The sequence below is a fragment of the Protopterus annectens genome, chromosome 2.part1 (assembly GCF_019279795.1).
Source record: "Protopterus annectens isolate FY-2018-M chromosome 2.part1, PAN1.0, whole genome shotgun sequence".
Taxonomy (NCBI): domain Eukaryota; kingdom Metazoa; phylum Chordata; order Ceratodontiformes; family Protopteridae; genus Protopterus; species Protopterus annectens.
In genome coordinates this window covers 404,970,309-404,988,167 of record NC_056729.1, presented here as the reverse complement: position 1 = coordinate 404,988,167, position 17,859 = coordinate 404,970,309, and the positions used below count along the sequence as shown (strand labels likewise).

General features: G+C 36.4%; 1 protein-coding gene across 1 annotated transcript in view; it reads right to left on the bottom strand.

Moving 5' to 3' along the window:
- LOC122794080 (neuropeptide Y receptor type 1-like) overlaps positions 1 to 16,468 on the bottom strand; it is a 1,117,554-nt gene extending 1,101,086 nt beyond the window's left edge. The window contains exon 1 of the mRNA XM_044062218.1: positions 16,395 to 16,468. The gene's annotated coding sequence lies outside the window, so the exon portion shown is untranslated. The remainder of the gene's footprint in view (positions 1 to 16,394) is intronic.
- Positions 16,469 to 17,859: the final 1,391 nt, after the last annotated feature.

Genomic DNA, 17,859 nt, shown 5'->3' with positions numbered 1-17,859 from the left:
AAAAAAGCACATATTTAATACATCGACTCTTTAAAACAGGAAACATCTTTATTGAATTATCACTCATAACATAAGTAATCATACATTTATATAAATGAAAACAAACCATATTATACCATGACACCCCATTAATATTCCAAAACGTGCACGCTGATTGGCCAGCGTGCACATTGTAAATCGACTTATACTAATGGAAAAAGGTCCAGTCGCCCGGACTTTTTCCATTAGTATAAGTCTCTTTTAAAACACTGTCTCGCTATGTTAAAAGAGTTTAACATAGCGACACAGGTTTTAAAAAAGCAACAGAGATCTCCGTTGCTTTTTTTAAAGCTGTCTAGCTATGTTAAACTCCTTTAACATAGCGACACAGTGTGTAAAAAGCAACGGAGATCTTGCTTTCTCCGTTGCTTTTTTTTTAAAACCTGTCTCACTATGTTAAATGGGTTTAACATAGCGAGACAGCTTTAAAATAAGCAACGGAAATCTTTGTTGCTTATTTTAAAGCTGTTTCGCTATGTTAAACCCATTTAACATAGCGAGACAGGTTTAAAAAAAAAAGCAATGGAGAAAGCAAGATCTCGTTTACTGTTGTATGTTAAATGGGTTTAACATAGCGAGACAGCTTTAAAATAAGCAACGGAGTCCGTTGCTTATTTTAAAGCTGTCTCGCTATGTTAAACCCACTTAACATAGCGAAACAGTAAAAAGAAATGGAGATCTTGCTTTCTCCGTTACTTTTGGCCATAGCTCTGATGTACTGCGTAGGCATGCGCAGTATATCAGAACTGCCGTGGATACCAGACAGCTGCGGAAGGGCAGCAAAGAGACATTATACAATGCCATTATTTAAGAAAAATAATTATTTCTTTTCTTAAATAATGTCATAGTATAATAGCAATAACCCACTTCTGAGTGTGGGTAATGCGGGATTTACCCACGGTTGTCTTTGTTTGGTCCCTCGGGACCAAACCACGCCAACAGTGGGTAAATCCCGCATTACCCACACCCAGGCGTGGGTTATTGCTATATTGACATTTTCATTTGCAAACATTATACATCACTTATAATCTTCTATGCAGTCAATGTCAGTCAGACATTAATTGTTCATTCAATTGCTGCCTTCCCTTAAAACCTCATTCCTTTTCCAAACATTATTCTGCAATTCCCATTTTCCTATGTAATTTACTCCTACCCTTTTCTAAAGATCCCATTTCTAGTTCTTTTATCTATGTCACTATATTCACTGCTTCTAGTACAGTTGGTTTAGCCTTTGACTTCCATTTTCTAGTAACTGCTTTTTTGGCAGCCACCAGAATTACACGGCAAGGCCTTAAGGATCTGTAAACAACATTCCAATTCTACATCACAGCTCAAAAAAAATATATCCTTAGTCACACCAATTTGCTCACGTAGTATTTCTGACAGAGTAGTCTGCAGGGAATTTTTAAAGTCTGAAAACTCATTACACTCCCACAAAATATATTCCCAGATACCTCTTTCTTCCCCATCACACCTCCAACATTTGCAATCTGTCTGAGCAAAAATTATTTGAAGCCTGCTTGGGGTATAAAAATACCTATGCAAACACTTCCAAGCAAAGATCTACAATCTTTTAGACTCTGCTACATATTTGGGAGCCATACTTACATAATCCCATTGTTTTTTATGAATTGTTTATCTAATCTCTCTTTCAAATCTTTTATGACCTCCTCTGTTTGATTCCTATAGTTATCATGCAATATTTTATATGTACTATCAATTATCCCTTTTTAACAGAAGCTTCTGTTCTAGAGTCCACTAAAAATGCTACTATTGATGGTCTTTCATTTAGGATCCCCCTATCCTTTTCTCTTTGCCCATACTCTGATATAAATCCTTGACAAGGAAGGCAATCACTAGCCTGCAGTCTAAATGAATTCTTTGCCTCTTCCCATTCTATTACATTTCCCTCTCTAATTATTTGCTCCTAATACCGCTCTTCCTTTGCCAGTTTCTCCAGTAAGTTCCAGCCCCGTCTTGCCAATTCCCTGTATCTCTAATTGAAGTCATCCCTATCAGCAGAATCTCCTTTCTTCATTTCCATGCTGGTTTAATTCTGAAAGTACTTTCTGCTACTTCATGAATATATTATTCTGTATGATTACTGTTCTCTTTAAAGATCTGCAAACAAAATTCCAGTCCTTCCTTGTTTCTTGAGCCTCCCTTCCCATTCTATCATCATCCCTTTCCAGTTTAAATTATAGCTTTCTGATTGTGCTACATATAGGAGCCTTAACTGTGTAGTTCTGAAATAACTCTTCAAATCAGTAAATCCCAAAGTACCTTATTCTATTGGAAGGATCAACTTATCTCACTTGACTCTTGCCCCCCAGATAAAATCCTTCAAATCTTTAGTAATTGCCATCCACAACTTCTCCTCTGGTTGATAAAAATATGCCTGGGTCTGTGTATAAAACTAAAGGGACTGAAAAACGTTTTCTCTGCTTGTATTTTGCTATCCATTTCCATAGATCTGAGCTTCTAGTTTCTCAGTTTTTGTATTATCTTTTGTTTAGTCTCTTTCCCCAGATCCTTGGCTGCCATAACATAATTGTTTTTAATCCAGAATCCTAAGTACTTCATTTTATCATGACCTTATAAATATGGGTATTACGGAGACAATTTGTGTGTGGGTAAATAGTTTATAGCTATTGCTTTTGTTTTATCTTCATAAATTTTGTATCCCGAAAAGGCTTCAAATTGTCTCAGAATGTTCTTTTCTGGTTTTATCAGTTACAAAACAATGTCATCTGCAAATAAAACCAACTTTTCTTGATTGCCATACTAATTATATCCTTGACTTTATGGACCCTTTATTTTCTTTGCCCATGGTTTTAAATATAATGCAAATAAAGGGGAAAGAGGACACCCCTGCCTAGTTCCTCTGCTGAAACAGAACTTAACAGAGATGAACCCACAAACTTTAACTTTTGCCTCCAATCTCTCATGTATCCTCCTAATCAACCTTACTGTTTTATCAAGGAATGCAAATGCTTATATTGCCCACTCTAATCCATTTCTATCGATGTTAGCATCACCTTTGCCATTATTTTGGCCATTAAAAACACTTTATAATTATGGTTTATAATTGAGAAGGTCCTATATGAAGCAGAATCTGATGGGTCTTTACCATCTTTAGGTATTACAGTCACCACAACTTTCTTTCAGGATGTTGGTGCATTTTCTCCTTTTAAAATACTGTTAAAAAAACCTTCCAGATCTTTATCACTTTCTTCCCTCCTAGCTTCCACAGGAATACATTCTATCCCTAAATAATTTCCTGTAGATTGTTTATACATAATCATTTCACTCTCATTTTCCACTGTCCTAACTATTACTAATTGAGCCTCATCTACCTCAAACCTTGGCATATTTAATTCCCTCATAAACATTTCCATTTGTACTTTTTCTTGATTTCCACACTTCTCTGCTTTACACAGATCTTCATAAAATTTCTGAAGTATTTCTAATACCTCTTCAGGATCTCTTGTTATTTTCCTTGTTATAGGCTCCCTAAACCTATCAAAAACTATGTGTACTTTCTGTTGCCTGAGCCATTGTGCTAAAAGCTTTTCTGCTTTGGAGTTATTATCAAAAGCAGCTGCTTAACAGCAATCTTTCTAAACTCATGCATATTATCAAGGTAGTCCCTTACTTTCTCTTAAGCTCTCTGGAGTTGCACCTTTCTTGTTGTGCGAAATTCTCCCTATTTTGCAATACTTTAACTTTTATCAGTCCCTCTAAATAATTCTTGTTACTGCTTAACCATATCTCTTTTCTTTTATTTCTACCCCATTTAAGCTCAACTTTCATTTTATCCCACTGCCTAGCTATATTTTCTGAAGAAATTTCTATCTTCTCTAATGATTACAAATAATTTCCACTACCCATTCATTAAATTGCTCTCTGTTTAACAGATAGGTGGGGAAGTACCAATATCCTATTTTTATTTCATTATCCTTCATTTATCTTTTTACATATGAAATAGTTACTAGATGTGTATTAAAACTTTCAATTAAATGCACATTTCTGTGAAATATAATTTCTGTCGAGCCTAGTCCTTTGTACCTTGGGGAATAATAAGTAAAGTCCATCTGTCCTCCTCCCTTGCCAGCAGCCTCTTGCTACTACTTATATTTTTCCACTCTTCTATCACTATAGGTGTTCCTCTAGCAATTAATATAAGTACTCCCCTTTTCCTTTCTCTCAGATATTCTGCTGAATAACCATCATCAAATCCATTTTTATCAAATTCACATGCTCATTCCTTCCCAAATGTATCTCATGTAGTATAGCTATTTGCATGCTGCATTTTTTTATATAGTTAACTACCACTTTTTCTTTGTATACATCTGTGAGACCATTCATATTTAAAGATAATATGGGAAGTGTTGTTATTATGATAAGAAGTTATTATTCCCATTTGTCATGTATAACAGACTTTTAAATGCATTTTATGTTACACACATACACTAATGTTTAGCAGGATGACCTCTTATACGGTTGTTTCTTGTCATATCCATTTGAATCAATTTCACATCTTGCAAGACATTTTGTTTTAATGAAAACCCTCATTACAAAAAAAAAACACACACACATGCACCCAGAACCTTTTAGCTTAATACAAACACACAAAACTAAAACTATGTACTTCTTCAAATAATGAAATTTAACCCACCTAAAAGGAACAATTGTCCTGGATTGACAGCTACACTCAGAGGCTTGATCTGACCTGTAATGAAGGTTATTCATGCAAAGAAGCATTCTATATGATACAGCCTGTGCTTCTACTTAAACTAAGTGCTGTTTTCATCTTATCTGTATTCCTCTACAGATGTAGAAAACAGTTTGTATGCTTTCAGAAAATACTATCTTTTAGTCACTGAAATAAAAGAGTATTTTGTTTTTATTGCCCTTTTTAGCTCATTTACATGAAACATGAGAACCAGATACACAGCTGCCTTCAGCTACAAGCTTCTCATGTTGCACTGTGAACATTTATTTGGTAGGGGAAAACTTTTTATTATAAATCAGTGTTCTTTTATTTACTTGCTTCCCCTTAAAACGTGTTATTAGTTCTAGGCAAGGACCTTAATCCAGTCATTCCCCTATGCAAAAGTAGGAAAAAGCATATTAATTTTACATTTATCATGTCCTTTTGTCCAGGCTTTCTTCTCTTTTTACATTACAGTGCCTACATTTCTTAAAAGTGAACAAGAATAAAATAATAAAGGGCACCTTTTTACTTTAGTATCCCTATTGCACACAAAAATAATTGAAAAAACATTACTTTATAAGATGCACTTTATGTCATGTTTTATAAAAAAATACTGTTAAGAACAAAAACTGTTTTACTTACAATTACCTGTTTTTTTTCCTCTTCTCCTCTCCTTAACATTCTTCCAAATATTAATGACATGAACTAGGGCATATGCTTTGGAGTTCCCTACAAGTTTAACAAAGCCAAAAAAGTCTAATATTTCCAGGTTTTATTATTCACCTATATTCCACAAATGTGACTGATGCTTTGTAATGCCACATTTATTTGTTACTTTCCAAGTTACTGGTTTTCTTGCTGCTGATGTTTATCCCACAAATCCAGTTGCTGGTTCATTTCTAATGTACTTTAGTCAACTATCATGTTTTGTGTTTGTTTCTTAAGCATTTTCCTTCAGACTATTGAAAAAGGGTTTCACTGACATTGTCTCTCTATGAGCTTTACTATCAGAATAATAAGAAGCAGAATTCCATTCTGTTTGGTAGCACACTTTTTGTTTGACAAACTTTTGTATTTCCTTCTTAGCACTTTCTACATAAAAAAAAAAAAATGACTGACCCTCCAGGAAAAATATTCTGAATACAGTTGGATACACCTGCTTCTTGACAATCCATGATGGCAGGAATAAATTTACTCTTCTCCTGCCTGGTGTTCAGTAAGCAGTCATTTTCCACAAACACTGTTTCCAACTTTTAGTACTTTGCCCTTCTGTCACAGTTTTGTCAGAATTAACTACTACTGCTGGTAGGATGGTATCTTTACTATCAGAAGAGGACTTAGCTACTTCTTCATGGCTGGGTTTGGAGTATACATGTGATGAGCCCTTTCATTTAACAACTCCTGCTGTGGAATACCAATCCATGTGCTTATTTGCACTTTCATAAAATTAATACAGTTTGTTCCTTCCATTGTCTCTGGTATAACAAAAAAATTCAGGTTTTCCCTATGTGCTCTGTCCTATTTCGACCTCTGATTTTTTGCAGTTTCATCAGCTCATCTGAATATCTGTTTAAAGTTTCTTACATTTTTTTCCATCAGTTTTTATTCCCATTGATATACTCCTTCAGTGTTTCATTTACTTTTGTTCGGCTCTGAGCACATTTGACTTTTTTTTCCCTCTTGCATATAGGAAGTCATGTCTTGCGCCAAAGCTAAAGCTTGAACTGCTTCTTGCTTTACAGATAGATGCAGGGTTATTCACAGCCAATGTTTCTCATCACCTTTTGTAATTGATTTTCTTTCAGGTTCTCTAAATTCCATCTTTTCTGACATCCAAGAAGTACACTTACTAGTCAGTAACTGAAATTTCCCCTAAAAGACAAATTCATTGGCTCTCTTTTCCGAATTTCTGTTTTCACACTGGGAGATCTGAAATTAAGCTGTTACTTACTTTGCAGCCATCTTGGAATTCCCTTATTTTTTTACATCTTCCTATTCTGACTGGAGAGTCTTGCCATGGTTTTATCACAGAAGGACCTAAGAGAAAGTTAATTGTTCTGTGTCCTCTATCCACTGGTGATCTCATTCAAAATGTGATAAACAGGTGTGTCAAATGTTGTAATAAATCTCCAAGAAAATTTCCATGTATATTTTCTAAAATAGATACTATGTGCCAAATGATGCTGGCCAATAAATAGCTCCTTTATGCATACATACTGTACTAACCAGGTTTGCCTCAATGTATTATATAAGACTGTCAACCAACTTACAAGTACACAAACATCATTTATAGTACTTGATGTGATGGAAGTTACATATAAAATAGTTTTATTTATGATAATGCCTCAAATAGATCTTAACAAGCGAGTCATATCATGGGTCGAGCACCTAGCTAGGTTGTAAGACAGACATCAGGTGCTAAAATATTCTAAACCATCTCTTAAGCTAAAATGTGAAGAGCTATACTGTGCTCTGTCTATTCTGCTCTGTGCAAAAAAAGGTCTGCTCTGCTAAACCACATCTGAAATATAGCTGCTTTCTAAGTAGAACAAGAGAGAACTGGTCACACTGTACATTTTAAGTAAATCTGAACTGAAATCTCCTCTGACTAGGATTTAATTAACCAATGTTTATTGTTTTATGAAAATATTTTGTTAAATTTGTTAAAAGACCTAGGAACCAGTATTCTGTGAAAACATTCTGGTATTAACTAGTATGTTGCATTTTCATATTTTTGTCTTTGTCAGCAAAGAGTGGCCCTTTGATGAAAAGTGTAGGATTAAGGAATGTTAGTCTCTGAAGTCAGCAACAACTACTAAGGTAAAATATTCACCCTACATGTCATGTCGCCTAAGCAGTGGCAGTTTTACCTTGGTTAATATGGAGCTATAGTTCCCCCATTAACAACAGTAGCACTTGGGCTTACCTTTCAACTGTATCATTTTTAGATTTTTAGTAATAGTGAAAATACCAGATTTTATACTTGATTTGGTTGCAGCTTTAAACAACTGCTGTGGAAGCTGCAGCCTTAGATTTTTTTTCATGACAATATGGCATTGTAATGTCACAGGGGCAGGTTACAGCCAAATAAGCTGCTGAGTGGCAGAGCCATGACATGCAAAGGTGGTCAGATGCTTAATGAAATAAAACACAGGAGTGAATCATGTGTTGCTATCACATTATGGTGTCAGTACTTTTCACTACAAGGGAAAGGTGTGGTTGAGGTGTAGCTTTTCATCTGGATTGTAGCAGCTAAGTTATCTTTTTTTATTAGGGCAGGCAACCAGATATTATTGATTAGCAATGGAGATGACTTTGCAGGGATAATGCAAATTTGTGTTAAGCAAGTTGGAATACTTTTTGGTGACTGGTTAGGTACAGCATGTTTGTGTGAAGCATAGTTGAAAAAATTACAGTGACCAGTTTGCTTTTATTTTATTGCACTCAGACACCTGAGGTGTACATTGTAGCAAAGCAGCTATACTTGATGGGTTTAGCTGTTATCTGTGGATGAAGTGATTCACCCTGTTGCTGCATGCTCCAGTTAATCACATTTTGGCTTCGCAAGTCTAATCTGAAATGAGTTGGAATACCTTACCATGGCTACTGTTTGTGTGAGCTGAAATACATTACCGTGGTCATGATTTCTTTACTACAATTAGGCATATGAGGTATATACAGTTAGTAAAGTGTCTATAACAGCTTTGTCTAGAGCTTGTCTGAATGAAAATGACTGACACTACAATTCAATGTTGTTCAGTTTACACAGTCATTAATCTAGCTCTGCACAACTACAAAGGATTTTGTGTGAATTAAGCTGGAATTTGTTACTCTGACTACTGTGTGCTTGTGTAAAATAAACCTGAAATAAATTATTGTGACATTTATTTTTTGCAGCCATCACACATCTTAGGTTTACACAGTCTACAAAACTGGCAGAATGGTTGAATATGGGAGCTGTCGTCAGATAAAAAAATGATTGACCCCATAGTCAGAAGCAAGTTAATGAGACATTAATGTGGATATGCAGGGCTAGGGTGCAGTTTTGTGAAATAAGTTGGAATATTTTACTGTAGCTCTTGTATGTCTGTGTGAAACAAAGTTCAATGCATTGCTGTGGTCATTATTTTACAACATTCAGACAGGTGAGGTGTACACGGTAAACAAAATGACTAGAACTGCTGAGTATGGAGGCTGTCTATGTAAGAAAATGAATGCCCTGTTGTCCATCACACTAAATCATCAATACTACACACAATAAGTGGATCTACTTGGTGGTCTAGGTAAGATATATGTGAAAGCAGACGATTATTGTGATAGTAGCATAGTGAGCAGCACTGCCATATCACAGTGTCTGTAGTTGTGTTCTTGGTTGTGGTTCCTTTTTTGTGGTATCAGCACATCCCCTCTGCTTCTGTGTAGGTTTTATTCTGGTGCTCTGGTTTCTATCAATTCCCCACAGACATACCACTGGTGAACTTGTGTTTCTGCAGTTTGCTAGTAGGTAAGCCTGGATTGTGAGACACTAGCATGTATGTGGTTGTGCACTGAAAGTATGTGCTTGCATGTGTGAAAAAATAATATGACCAATTTTATCCATGGGCACAATACATACAAAATACTGGAGAAAACATATATAACTGTTTATTTACCACACATCCAGCTATATAACAAGATTTTGATACAGGAGTGGTAAAGGGGGCTCATTTTATGATATAAAACCAGAATAGGTGGAGGCTACACCCTCCACACACCCCATTGCGGGGGGCATATATATTAACTCCAGGATCGCACTATAGTGGGGAAAAGGGCATATACCTTTTCCACACCATAGTGGGATCCTGGAGTTAGTATATATAGCTAGGGGGTGTGGGGTATGTATGTTCGTGATTGTGAGTTTCGGTGTTGTGAATGGTTCGATTTCATAGTCTCGGGTTACTGAATTTCGAGATTTCAGTAATTCATGATTATGAAGGGAAACTATATATATATATATATATATATATATATATATATATATATGTATATTGTTTGTGTCTTTCGGCTTTTCCCAGTTAGGGGTCGCCACAGCGGAACTCCGGTCCGCTAATGATTGGCAGTTGATTTTTACGTACTGGCTTGCTAGGCCTGACGCACAACCTTCAACGAAGATACGCCCATTTATGCATGTCTCCATGCAGAAGACGCTCTAGCTGAGAATCGAACCGGACAGCGTTTTTACTGTGAGGCGACAACGCTACCGCAGCACCACAACTACGGGTATCTATATATATTATATATATGGTTTACTATGGAAATCTCAAATCCACATCGGTCGAACGTTTAGAACTTCGAGCCTAAATGTCAGATTCGAAACTTCTCATAGTAAACAAATGCGAACATGAAAACATCGTTCGATGTTTTCGACATAGCAGAAAGTGATGTCAGTCACCTTCTGCTATGCATATTAATGTACTGTTGAACTAAGCATTCAACAGTACGTTAAATCCAGTATTTTGCAAGGCACCCCCACACCCCTTGCATATTAAATATGCCCACTGCGAGATCGCACTATAGTGAGGAAATGGGCTAATTCCCTGTTCCTCACTGCAGCTCAACCTCAGTTCACAGTGTCGGTACATCGATTCTCTTATGGTCGAGTGCACCATGCAATCTGACCATATAAGAACCGGGATTCAATTAACTGAACCTTTCAGATCATGATTTCGAACATACAGTGTTCAACAGTATGACGTTTGCACACACCATAGTTGTTGTGTCTTTCGGCTTATCCTGGTTAGGGGTCGGCACAGTGGAACTCTGGTCCGCTAATGTTTGGTAGTGGATGTTTACGTGCCGAGTTACCAGCCCTGATGCACAACCTTCAATGAAGGCACGCCCATTCACGCATGCCTCCACACAGAAGATGCTCTAGCTGAGAATTGAATGCGACAATGTCTTGCTGTGAGGCGACAATGCTACCACAGCACCACACCATAGTAAACCTATATATATATATATATATATATATATATATATATATATATATATATATATATGTATATACTTCTGGAAAGATTGCACAAGTAAGCCAACAAGCATAGTCACTAAAAAAATCAACTTGTTTATTAAAATGTAAAGAAAAGTTAAACACTTTTGACCTATAATATTTAAAACAGAACTTCATTAGAACTAAATTAAATAAGATCATTGGTGCCTTTTATAAAGTTCATGTCCTTTGTAAATTGTATCTTTAAAGATACAGGTACAGTTTCATCAACCTTTTGTTGCAGTTTTTGGCTGGACAAAGACTCCTGATGCTCTTCTTAGAAGCAATACATAAAATACTAATAACAGTATTTCTGTGGCTAGTAGCCATTAACACTCAGCAAGGCTGTTTTTAGTGACTATGCTCATTGGCTTACTTGTGGAGTTTTTCCATCAGTGTGGTGGTTACTTTGGTTTTATATACATACATATATAGACAGATAAATAGATATAGGTATATTCTAGGTCAGTCAAGAGCACAAAAAACAAGGGGTGTACACTATTCAGAATAAAAGAGTCGCACATTACCAATGTGCTAAAATGTTTAACTGACATTTTTTTACCAAGTTTTCCAAATGCTTTATCTTGTAGGTCTTCCACATGTAGCTATATTAATAAAAAAGTTTAATTGTCAGTTTAACTCCTGCCCAACACTGTTTTCAGGAAAACACATACTTAAAATTCTCACCCCAATACACTATTTAGTGGTATAACTGAAAAAAGAAATGAAACAAGTTTCAACTCTTGATTATCTGTAATTTAAGACAGAGGTTGTTTCTATGAATATTACATAACTTATTTTCAGCAGCCAGAAATTTTAACATGCTTACTTTGAAGACCTTAACACTACTTGGGCATCAAATGCTAGCTTTGCCTCTTAGGATATGTAGATATTTCACTCGTGTAACCTTTTCAATCTATTTTTTTAAATACTTCAGTTTTCAAGTGGGGCACATTACTTTTTGTTTGAAGCTATCTTTTTCCCTTTTACACCAGACATGCATATATTTCTATATGCATGGGCACATGTGCGCATACACACACACATACACTGATACACGTGTAAGTGCATGCAAAGTATTTGCGTGTGTAAATAACTTTTCTTTAATGAGAAGCAGCAGATATGAGAAAAATGCCCACTGCACAAAACTGACAAATCCTCCCTGATGAGAACTGGTAGGCTGCATCAGCAGCATATCATCTAGGGAGTGGGTATACCTGATGATGTACTGTTTGACAAGTCACAAATGACTGATGATTTTCTGCAAATTGAGTATTGACCAGTGCACAGCAAACTGAAAAGATCTGACTGAAAGAACATTACAAAGCAGTACAAATGACTGAAGCAGAGTTCCGGTAAACAGCATTTAAGAAGAGCAGTTATGATAATAGTTTCTTACTAAGGTTTTTGGCAAAATAACTACAGCAATGACGAAGTTCAGTTAAAATACATTTTTCATTCTACTGTGAACAGTGTTATGAATCAGTTGCAATATGTAATGTTTAAATATAGCTAAGAAAAGAAAAACCTAAGAACTGATGTACAGCTCTCTCTGCCTTGCTTGTGCTTGTCTATATGCTTTGATCACAGTTTCTTTTCTAAACAGTGGCTAGGGCTGACTCTTGAAAATATCCTAGTGGTTTATGCCACTAATAGTCCATCCCATCGATAAAAAAGAATAATTCTAAAATAGTTGCATATGTTGTTAAATATAAACTTTGTAGTCTTCTATGACTCTCATATAATGTATGCAGACAAGAACGTGAGCAAATGCACTAGTACATATAGCACCTCCTGTATTTTTGCTTTACAATTTTGCAAGTACTTCAAAAATATATTTAGAAGGAGATGGCTAAACAATTCTTTGAACACAGACTGGCATGCTGACAGTGCAACAAATTTTTTAAGTAGCAAGTTTGTACTAATGTTCAGACATACATATTTGCTAGGTGAAGTAAGGGCTTGTCACAAATGAAAATAAATGCCTTTGGGTCACTGTAGGGTAAGTCTTCCCTGATGTGAGCTTTGTTCTCAGCTCTTGATAACTGTAGCAAGCTACATTTCAAAGGTATTCACAATCAGACATGACGTACAACAACAGAATACATGCTTATGGTTAGAGCATACAGGTGTGGTTTTTTTTTTTTTTTTTTTTAAATAATTTTTATTTTTTGTAATAAAACCATGCATACTTATGATGGTACAAGCAATGAGAATTACACCAATAATACACACATAATGGTTTGCAACAATATTAGTACAAAAGGGGGACAAAAAGGCATGTTTATAATGAACTTAGAAAAAGTACAATATCTTTCAGTATGCATAGTACACAAACTAACAGCCAAAACCCAAACTGAACAATATTTACAAAGCTACCAGTACTGAACAGGGGAGGAAGCAACAGTGCCACTATTTGTATGATTGGATAATAGCAGCCCTACTTATGGCTTGTAGTAGGAGAGAAAAACCCCTCAGAACAAGGGATAAAGTATGTAGGGAGAGAAAGAAGAAAAAGGACAAAGGGAAGTTTGTAGGTTAACCATAGCTTAGTCACATAGGATTACTTCAAACAAGCTTTTCCAAAGTTTACTGAAGTAGGCTCTCTTCTTAGGTCCATTTATGATGAACTTCTGGGCCGAGATATATTTGATGGCCATAGTTTTAAATCCCCGCCAACATAATTTGGTGCGATCCAACCAGTTATAGGTGATGTAGAGTTTTATGAGGAAACAAAGCGTTATTAGGATATGGATATGAAATTTAGGCAGACCATGAGGGGGAATATTTAGAATAGCCGTTTCCCATGAAAGAGTGGAGCTATAGTAACCCATTTTTTTGAGACGCACTTTGAGAGAACACCAAAGTTTGTGGGAGTTATTGCAGTGCCACATAATATGTAGAAGGTCAGCTCTTGCACCTGAACAGCATGTACATAACGGAGAGCTATTAGAGTTAAATTTGTTAATTCTTGCAGGGGTAAGGTAGGCATTGTTATTCAACATCAGTTGAGTGTATAAGAATTTCTTGAAGGGGGATAATTCAATGCTAGTTTTTATGGCTAGTATTTTTTGATCCTCTGTAATAGGGGGGTTTTGATTGTCCCAGTATTTGGAAAATAGGCAGTTTCCTTTGTAGAGTAATGGGTGTAATAATTTGTATGACGAAGAAACTGTTTTATTATTACTAGCCAATGTATTAATAATTAGGTTTAGTTTATCCATTAGCTGTATATCAGGGACTGTATTATTGATTTGTGAAGAAATAAGTTCCCTGAGTTGACGTAGTATTACTGAATACTTGTTATTAACCTTGAGGGTTAATTGTAGTTCGGCAAGAGACAGAGATTTATGTTTAAGAATATCCCATACTTTAAGGTCTTTGATGAGAGGGAAATCAGCAAGATCTATCATCTTGTTGTTGATTTTAAGATTTGGGTTGAGGTGTATTGGTTGAAAAAAGGGTAAAATAGGTTGAAGATTAATGTCCTTAATCAGCTTTTGAAAAAGTTTTATTTGATATTTCAGTAAAGAGGATAGTTTTAAGCTATTCAAAGAAGTGGGTGATAAGAAGGGAATGGCCTTAGGATTAATTTTGTTAGATAGAATATGTCTGTGCCATACAGGTGTGGTTTAAATATGCTGACAAAGTAATGTACAGCTCATCATATAGGCAGCACTGTTGTCTGAGAAGAAATATATAGCAGGAGCAGCCATTAGCAAACAAGGCACCTTGAGAGTCCTGTAGACATTTTTACATATTGCATACACCAATATTGTCTTCTATTGCACAGTGAATTATGAACAGAAAGGTTGATAAAGATGTTCTTAGATAAAAAAAAAAACATGTATTCAACTGCTTTACATAAGTTTTTTTTACTTCATTTTTCGTATTTTCATATCCATTCAGAATTACACACTTATCAATCCTCATGCACAGTACACTTTTCATTTTACATCAGTGGTACACTGCTTCTCATTGTTATTCTATTAACTTTTACCACCCCCCTTGACTTGTACTAAATTATCAACTCCTTCCATTCTGCCCTTGCTTTTTCCTTCACCCTTCTCATGTCTTGAAATCTTGTGTGCAGATCACCTTTTTGGCTTGCCCCTTGATTTCTAGTTTCTGGCTTTTACACTCCACCTCTTAAACCAATTAGTCTAAGTGCTAACCTTTCTTTTTTCTGCCATCTACCTTTCTTATTCCCTATACCATACATTCAAAATTTGCAACAGTATTTTCCTCTTTTCCATATTTCCTCTTCCAGATTTCCAGAGCTTCTATCCAGACATTTTGTGCCCTGGTACATTCCCAGAACTTATTTCATGCCTAAGTTCATAGCTCCTGAGTTTCAGAAGTGTATTTGCCAGTATTTCCTTAAAAGGCGGGTGGATCTTTAAAAGACTGAGTGCATTTTGGAGTTATAGCAATCTAAGAAAGGGTAGTACCAGATACACTCCTAGAAGCTAATTAGAGTATAAAACTTTCAAACAGACACAAGCAAAGAGAGTTCTTTGTTCCGAGTTAAAGTAGGGTGCTATTCTGAAAACTGTATGCTATGTGAATGCTTATTGAAAAGTAAAATTTAACTTTTGTCTTAGGAAGAGGACTTTTGCTGATGCCTGTGGAAAGAATTGCTTCATATTGGAATATTCATCATGTACTTTATGTACAAGTGTCAGGAGAGTCAGAAAGCTTATTTAACAGTCGGGAACTAACACTTCAGTTCCTGGCTGCAAAGTACAACGTTGAAATGTTGGAAATTGCTTTAAAGGACAATATCAGTGCTGAACTGAGTGCTTAAAGCCCAAAAGAGACTGTGTAGTTTTTCTTTCAGGTTGTTTGCTGGAAACTGCCGTCGTGCAGGTACCACATCAAATAAAAATTTATGCTGTCTTATTTTCCTATTATGCTGACAAGAACCCATATGAGTTTTCTTATCTGTTATACTGAAATGAAGTAGATTGGTTTTCTGTTTGTTAGGCTGAAGTGGAACAAAGTGAGTTTGTCTGAAATGCTGACATGAGCCAATTTTGAATTTCTTCCTAGCATGACAAAAAACATCATTGTATGCGAGTCTGAATAAAAAAGAAACTGTGCTGTTTTAAGAAGATGGACTTGCCCCTTACATGTAATGTCTAAGTTATTGAAAGTTAAAGTCTGTTAGAAACAACTCTGTCACATCAATGAACTATTACTGAACCCCCTCCCCCTGTTTTGGTGAACTATGAAATACACTTTATCCTGCAATGTAAGAGAAGCCATAGAGGCAGTGTTTTTAAATTACTTGTGGTCAACAAGAAAACCCTATTTTTTATACAACAAACCATAAAACAGACCAGTCCCCCTACACAAGAAAACAGGCAATAGACCATGGATGGTCAACAGAGGGCTAATCAAAATAAGCAAGACCTGATTTCCAAGGTGGTCGCTAGCTAGACTGCACGTATTCCAGACAGCTCCTAAGAAAAAATATTAATTCAACCTAATCAGAGGAGCACCGCTTTAAAAATAACCTCCAAAAAAGCTAATATAACAAGTTAAACAAACACTAAACGAAGAAAAGCATCTATTTTCTTTTAAAAAAATCATAGATTGACTACTCACTATTGGAATTGAAGAAGCTGCTGTACAGGGATTCCACCATGTGTAAACAGGCCACACCAGCTGGTACAATGCTAATCTATAAACATAAAAAAGAGGAACACAGCTGAAAACAAAACCTATGGAGCAAATTGAAGCCCAAACTACAAAAAACAGATTATCGCTATTAGAATCACCGGCGAAGGAGATAAGCACAAAAAGACAGCAAAGAAATATAGTAAAACGAGAAACAAGTCCTGTTGACTGCAAAGCTGTGCTCAACCACAAACCACGTAGTATGAACAAAAATGTAGAGCACAGCACCACAGCAAACCAATAAAAAGTAGATGGCAAAGAGCAGTTTAAAATACAAACAGACTTTTATTTGAACACAGGTGAGCGCTTTCACGATAAAAACACTTCTTCAGACCATACAAAGAATCAGCATCATCTCAAATATTTAAAATACAGTCAATTGTCCACCAATAAAAAACATTCAAATACAATAGCCATAAAAATTTTAAAGGCACAGCTTTCTTTTAAAACAGAAACCATAAACGGCTATTGCCAGGAAAACACACATAGCAGTATACTTATAAGCGTTCTTTCTTTCAGAACTGGCTTAAGCGGTACTGATTCATTCAAACCTGCACCTCTATGTTCTGATAACTTAAGAATCCATCTTAATTCTTTCCCTTCTGTGACATTAGTTATATCACCCAACCTAAAACTTTCATAAATTACTTCTACTGCCATAAACTTAAACCAATGGTTTCTTCGGATCCGTCAGCTCCCTCACATTGGAGCAGAGGTGCTTTCGATGCAATGAGGAGAATCATGTCCCCAGGACATCCTTGACCTCAGGTCTGCCTTCCTCCTCACCTAAAGTGCCTGTGACTGCTTCTGCCTTGCACGTCCTGACCAAGCGTAGAGACCCAGAGCCACAGGAAGCCCCATTGGGTGGCCCTGCTCTTCTGAGACCTCCCCAGAAGTTCCCACTGATGAGGTTCCCAGGAAGTGATTGTGCAAGAGGAAACACCTAGACTCCCCTCAGGAGTCTCTAACATCGTATACTGGCTTAGATGAGTCAGAAGGGTCCCCACGGTCCCCCTCTGAGGATATCTCCTTTGCTGAGATACTTGAGATACTTAGGCAGAGGGGTGACTGGCAGTCCAAAAGCCCTACTGAGGATTAGTCAGTTCTCCTGAAGGCTTTCGGGTCTCAACCCTCCACCTCTTGGGTGTCTCTGCCTTTCGATGAGCTTATGCAGCTGGTCTCTCGAAGGGAGTGGGAGTCTCAGGATACTATGGAGCCTGTCCCTAGGAAGCCTAATAAATTAATTTCTGCCCCCCTCGACAAAACATTCTTAACAAAAGGTGTCCCGGCTGATGCCATGGTGATGGCAGCAACCACCAAAAAGAAATGTCTGAGACTTCATCTATCCACCCTCCTAACAGCGACTCCAGGATTATGGATAGATATGGGAAGC